The following is a 7,592-nucleotide window of genomic DNA, read 5'->3' on the forward strand; positions in this document are numbered from 1 at the left end:
GTATGGCAGTGGATGGGACACGGTTGACTCTTTGCAGAACAACATCTCTTGAACATATAACGACACTGATGTGATGGATCGGTAGCATTACCCCAAATGTGGATGGTGTGGTGAGGACCATGGTGATGAGACCGGTGAATGAAACAACCCAACCCGATGTGATACGGAGGACAAAGTGTCATGTTCAAGAGCGACTTGCTACCATTAAAGCTGTGAGGTTCTCCCAATTTTTCCCCAGTCATTGCTGACCAGTACCTCTTTATTTTTGTCAAGCTTGAGGAGGATAACATATGCTTGTTCTATAACCTGCCCTTCGGGCAAGCCCATCGCTATGTTTTAATGAGCCTAGCGATAGGGAAACTCGTTCTCGTCTAAAGACAAGTTTGTCGCTATTTAATGAATTTAATGAGTCTAACGACAAGGATAACTCGGTCCTTTTCATTTTTAGAGAGTCTGAAAAGGTACATAAAGTCAACTCCAGAATTCCTTTTTCGTCATCTAATCCCTTAAGTCCCAAAAAGTATAAAACAATACAGAAGGGATGAGTTTTCAGTACTTTTAACCAGCCGAACAAAACAAGCGCTCGATCTTTTTGTGCAATAATCCCTCAGGTCCAAAAAGATTAAAATCTAGAGGAGGGATAGCTCTTCCGGTCGTTTAACGAGCTGGAAGGCCAAAAACTCGGCAAAATTTTCATATTTTACGAGTCAGGAGAAAAGAGCTCAAAGAAGACTCGTCTTTTGAGGAACGAGTGATAAACAGGGATAGCAGCAGATTCCAGGTGCAGGTTGGAATTTTCCAATCACGGCAGTGTCACAAGGATGGCTAAATGAAATCACTCTTCGCAGCTGTTCCTCAAAATGGGTAAACAAACATATGGAGATGAACGATTGGCCAAATGAACGGATGGAGGTGAGACTGCAAGAACACGACCAAGGGCTTTAATATGGCTGTCAAAGGTTACATTTACCAAGGTTATTTACCAGTTCATTTTTTCTGGGTGAGCTTGAACTCTAGGGGAAGATTGCTCACAACTTATGTTTATTTTTTAACGAGCAGGAACTATGTATTAAAACTGCTCGGATCTTGCGTTTATTTTTTAACGAGCATGAACTGTGTGCTAAAACTGCTCGAAGATAAGTTTGCATGCCCCCAGCATAATAATGCAAATCAAGGTGCATGCCCCCCAAGCTTCATTGCATCCAACTCGGTGGTTGGAATGAAGGTTTACCTCGGGGATTTGTTTCATTTTTTAATGAGGTTGACACAAGATAGGAACTATCCTCGACTCCTTGTTTCATTTTTTAACGAGGTTGACACAAGATAAGAACCGTCCTCGGTGCCCATTGTAGTATTTCTATTAGGGCGATGCTCCATGCCGACAAAATATTTAGGAATCTTCCGAATCCAACCAGAAGATTGGATTAGATTTCATTTTGTAGGTTTCCACCGTGGCCACTCCCGCCAGATTATTTGGAGGCGGTAGGGCGAAAGTACCCATTAAGGCAGGGTCTTTTAGGAGACCTACTCCGATATTTTGGAGCAAATGATTCCTTCCATGGATCATTGGAATGCTTCCTGTAACTTGTGAACTGTTGTGGAGAAAAGTTTGTTGGTCGACGATTGTAATTCCTCCTTGGAAGGGAAATGCAATCTTCCTAAAGTAGGTCGACACAACTGCGGCCATGGCATAGATCCATGGTCTTCCAAGTAGGATGTTGTAATCGAGGTTTCCATCAATTACTTCAACATCAATTCCTACTGTTTTGCCCCCCAATTCAACTTGCAAGTTACTTAAAATCCCGTATGGAGTGTATGATCGTCCATCAAATGCTTTTAACGTCGTTGACGATTTCGTCAAGGGTGGTGAGCCTAAATCTTTCCAGCAACTCATCGACATAAGACATGTAGATGCCCCCTCATCAATAATTGTTCGATGAACAGTTTTGTTGAGGGCTTTCACTTGGACGAGGAAAGCTAGTTGAGCTGGTAACTGAGGATCATACCCTTTGTGATCAAAGGACACTAGATTGGAATCTTTAGGATCCACCCCACCAATTGCTGATAACAATGCCTGCCTTTGGGATGGGCAATGTTGTAGTACCTCAAGAGTCGACATAGCAGATGGCGATTGCGCCAAATCTTCCACTATGTTATAATGCTGTGCCGCTCTGGCACGAGGATTAAAGGTCGACTTGTGCACTACTCCCTTTGGCGGTTTTATTGTTAATTCATGCATGATGGGGGGTACAACTTCTGCCGAAGTTGTTGTCGAACTGCTAGGTTGATCTTTACCTTTATCGTTCAACACCTGTGGATTCCCGTAATCTTTGTTCCTTGTCGAAATCAAAGCATCATTTTGCTGTTTTGAAACCGACAACATAAGCACTTGAGATGGGGAAGCGTTTCCTCTATCAACCAGATTTTGACCTGGGTTAGGAAATTGATCACTTGACACAGTCGAGGTATGAGGACTTTTAAAGAACCTCTTTAGCTCAGCTTTGAATGGGCAATCCTTAGTGTTGTGATCTTTGTCATCGCATATTTGACATGGATACCGTTTCCTATTCCCAAGAGGGTTTGAAGAATTTTTCTTAGGAGATGACTCACCTTGTTTATTCTTCTTCCCTTTGTTTTGTTTCTTCTTGCTTCCTGGTTGATTGGTTTCTTTGCCTTTATCTGTCGATACGGCATTTACTTCCGAAGCAAGAACTTCTTCATGTGCATTTTGATTCGAATCCTTACGGGCCTTCTTTTGATTGGTCCTTTTCGGATTCGTGTTTGCCGTGCCAATCACGCCATCGCCGGCATGAGAGTCACTATTTGATTTAGGAGGAGGAGGGATTGAAAACTCTGGTCTAGGGGCGTCTGGTATTTTGTCATAGAGCGTGCCAGACTGAGTATATACTAAGTCCAAATATTGCGCACAAGCGATAACCTGCTCTTCCGTTACGACTCCCCCCTTTGCCACATCTTCCGTTATGGCCGGAAGTAACGACTTTATAAACCACTCAGCTAAAAGCTAATCAGGAACGTATGTTTTAACCATTCTTCGTCGATGTCGCCACTCATGTATATGATCTGATATATGAGTTGCGGTTTTCTGTTTGAAGTTAGTCAATATTTCTGTTCCCGTTTCATACCTTATTGGTAATTGAAAGTGGGTTAAGAATGTCGTGGCAAGGGAGCTAAAATTGTCGAACGAAGCTCTTGGCAATTCTATATACCATTTTGCCGCTGGACCTGTCAATGTCCTCTGAAAGAGGTGAAGCCTTATCGAATCATCATTTAGAGTGTTCGACGAACACCACAGATGAAATGTCATCACATGATTCGACGGGTCTTCACCTAGATTTCCATTGAATTTAGGAATGTCGGATGGAAGTTTGTGTGGGATCACTGGCCACCATGGGGCGTAAGCAATTGGATCATTGGTTAACTGATGTAAATCAGGCAACTCTAAAGTCGCCACGAATGGTAACTGTTGATTCAAGTTAGGTGAAGCGTAACCAGGGTACGATGGAATCGCCTGAACAGTTGGTCTTTGCATACCAGCATAATGGAGTTGATGTTGGTATGACTGATACGGTTGATGGACTTGACCACTATAAAGTGGTTGATTTTGACCATTTTGGATATATGGTTGTCCAGTATTCGCAAAGATTTGCTGTTCAGAACCTTGGTACACTTGCTGGAATTGTGGCTGTTGGTATTGCACTATCCACGGTTGCGATACCATGGGTTGTTGTGCTACACTAATCATTGGACCAAGATGTGGGGTACTTGTACCTGATTGTACTTGTGTTGCCCCACCAGTAGGTGATTGTGGTTGGGTCGCAGGGTCAAGGGGCTGTTGCATGAGAACCTGAGAAATCTGAGGTTGACATACAACAGGCATCGTTTGAACTTGCGACACGGTTATGATAGCCGGTGTAGTTGGGATGTTCGTCACAGGTACACACTGTTGCATAGAATATACAACTCTTGGTGGCTGGGATAGCATAGGTACCCAACTACTCGTTGCAATTCCACCATAACTTGAGTAAGGTTGAGAACTCCCGTATGGGTACCCTCCCGGAGGGGGTAATGAAAAGGCATACTGCCCCCCATATGGTGGTAATCCAGAACTCAAGGCAATTGATTGTCCTGGAGGACTGGATGGCCTAAATTGATTCCCAAAAGGGCCAATTTGATGAGTCTCACCATAAGAGTTACCAGACATTACTCCGGAACAGACAGGAACAGACCATACTGTCGAGATAGTCCCTTGGTGGACTCCTTCTAGCGATTGAGAGCTAGTTGGGACAGATGGTATGCCGGCGAACATTGTTGGATTCGCAGCAGGTAATTCTGCTGTCGCCGTGTCATTTGACACAGTCCTAGATGTCGACGATTGTTCAGACATTTTGAGTCTATCCAATTGATTGCCTAATGATTCTACAGGAACTTCCACTGATGATGGACAAACTTCTGTTGTAGCAGGAAATAGAGTGACCCCTACTCCAAAATGAGTTGGAGTGGATACTTGCGGTTCCTCTATAATTTCCTCTATCGCAATCAGACCAGGTGGAAGAGGAAGATTGTCAGGTCCGTAAAAGATTTCCGATGCCGAAGAAGGGGTTGTATCAACAGCGACAGATGTTTGAGGAACAAAACTCTCTGGACCAGTTACAGATGGAACTGGTTCAATTATACAAGTACTTGCCCCCAGACTAGGATCAGTATTACTGTCCTTCTGTGGCGGTTGAACTTCTTCTATAGAGGCAGGTTTTCCGGAAATGTTTGGAGTAACCAGAATCTCAGATGTTGTCGGAACACTTGTTCTAACTTTTAAAGGAGATTTTGAACTGGTTCGACGAGCTCGCTTTGTCCGGATTGTTTTTGATTCCGGAGACAAAGATGGTTGACTCGCAAGCCTCCGAGAACGATAGATATTCAATTGACTTTCTTCCACGATTGCGGATTACTCGATCAACTAAAATATAAAGGGGGAAATTTGTGTTTCCGATTTGAATGAATTTTATTAGACGCTTTTAAACATAACTTTGCTTTTTCATGTTTTAAGAGTCGAGAAAAAGCTAAAGATGACTCTAGTCTCCTTCGATGTATTAACGAGCCCGAAGTGACAAATGCTCGGTTGGACCTTTTCAGTTATAGAGTTTGAAAAAGGCCAAAAGAAACTGCTCTGGAGATCTAGGCAGAGGGTGTGCCAAACCTTTCGCGAAACCACAGAATACGTTTTACGGTACGGGTGGTCGATCTTCGTGAATGCTGTGTTCACTGCATCGCGATCAGTAGGGCGGCCGACACGGCTTCCTAAGGATAAAGGATAAATGCCTATAGGGGTCTCCCAATATATACGCGACGGTACGTGGGAGCACAAGTCCGTATTAGTGCCACCGACTCTCAGGAGGAATCACCCACCTTCGTAGAGATCGATAGTCACTATGTTTAACGACGCCGGAACACGTCTCTACCTAGACCTCTATGTGTTTGCATTATGTTTCAAATGCGTTGTTAGGTTCATTCAGTATATTTTAAGTTGTTCTTTTTAAAGTTTGCCTTTCAAGGTTCACCACGAGATGTATATGAACAATTCCTAAATGCAGCCTAAGATGAGAAGCAAGCTTTTTCAAATCTTTTTGACTGATGAAAATCTTAACTACTGAGGGAGAAGAAAGGCAAATCTTTTCACACAGTTCATACAGCACAAACTAATGCACTTTCTCCTAAATCATCATGCAGACTTTTTCAAATGCAAAATGCACAATGCATGTATTTTATTTTCCCTTTCTTAATGTTGATGTATTACAAAAAGAAAGTTGTTATATAACTTTGATTTTGATTTAAAGCGAAAACAAACAAGCTTGTCCAAAATCAAAAGACACCTTAAGATTTACTTGTTTAATCACTGGAAATACATGAAATCAAACCATAATGAAGAAAGTAAAAAGATTAATCAATTATGGACAGCAAACAAGCTAACTCTTTAGACCAGCAAAATGCCTAACACAGGTTCAGATCTAAGAGGCCAAAGCAAGACTAGTTCACTTTCGTTATGGAAAATTGTAAATGATGTAAGAAATACAAAAGAACAAGTACAATTTCGTTATATAACAGAGGCGGAATGATGGCAAGTAAGGTTGGTTTCAGAACAGGTACAAGACTGGTAACTGGCTGCAAAATCTATAGTGAAAACAGGCAAGAAAAAGGGAGGAAACCCCAAATGCACAAAGCAAAATTGGGCCAACGCAGGTGCTGCACAGCCAGTCTGGCTCTCAGTGCAGGTAGCCCCTTCGGGACCTGCGTTGCAAAGCAGGTAGCCTGTGTACTACCTGCTTAGGAAAACGAAAGTTGCGTTTTCACAGTTTCCGGGTCACAATTTTCTCAAAAATTCACAGTTTTTGCTCAAATCAGAAGCTATCAGTCAAGTACACACTAAGGGATGACAAGGAAGATGAAAAGCTATCACTAAGAGCTTACAAGGATCCTTGTAGATCAGCTCTTCAAATCATGAACATGCTCAGAAATGAGCTAGAGTAGCTGCCCTCTACTTCGCTTTTGATATAGTCAAAAGCTTTTCGATTTGGTACTCTTCTGTTCAGGAAATGAATAGCAAAATACTACAAACAATCAAACAGATACGATCCCCAGCGGAGTCGCCAGTTTGTTGTAGGGAAAAGTATCCGATTCGGATGACTCTATCCCACTCTAAGGGTGATAGTACCTCAGCAACAACTGTAAAGAAAACTACTTAAGGTTTACTTCTTTATGAAAGCAAGAGAGAATGAAGAAATGCACTAACCGTTGCCTTGCGCTAAATGTCGAATCCAAACTCTTCTCTTTGCTTGCTTGCTCCCAGCTCCTTGCTCTTTTACTGGCCCAGCTACAATGAGATCCTGTAAAATAACAAAGAAGGAAACTACAAGAAGCATGCAATCATAACTGATTCAAGGATTAGCATAAATCAAATATACAATTATCACAACACATCATTGAAACAAATGTATATAGAAGAACCTCAATAGCTTTTATTGATAGAAGAAGTAAAGTTCTGAGAGTGTTACAACCATTGAAGGCCCCAATCCAGCAACACCTCCCAGCAGAAAGAATTTCTCCTCTTCACCTCCTTCAAGCAATCACCCAATAGTTCTATAGTGAAACCAACAGCATATCATTACTTTGCACAAAATTCCAGCCCCCTTGAGCTCATAGGAGAGAGCTCAATATATAGATGAATTGAGAAAGGATGAGTCAGCTTGCAACTGATGTGTAGCTGCCTTGTGTCCTCTCTCTCTTCAGTTGATCTTCAGTTCTTGAGTCCACTTGGAGAACCTTGCTTCCACTTGGAGAAACAGAGCCTCTGACTCATCACAAGGCGAAATCCCTGATCCAAGTGTCATTTTTGGAAGATTCCAGAGCAATGACTCAGTGTGCCACTTGTCCCATCTCGCTCAGCGCAGGTGGCCTTTGTTCTACCTGCTTTGCAACGCAGGTACACCATGGAGGAGTTGAGTTTCAGTGCAGAAGCCTAGTGGAGCACCTGCTTTGATTTCAGGATTGCTTGTTTTTGAGTGTTTTCAGGTGGAGAA

This window comes from Pinus tabuliformis, chromosome J (assembly GCF_031772625.1).
Source record: "Pinus tabuliformis cultivar Carrire ecotype Pingquan chromosome J, CPIR1, whole genome shotgun sequence".
In the NCBI taxonomy this organism is placed as follows: domain Eukaryota; kingdom Viridiplantae; phylum Streptophyta; class Pinopsida; order Pinales; family Pinaceae; genus Pinus; species Pinus tabuliformis.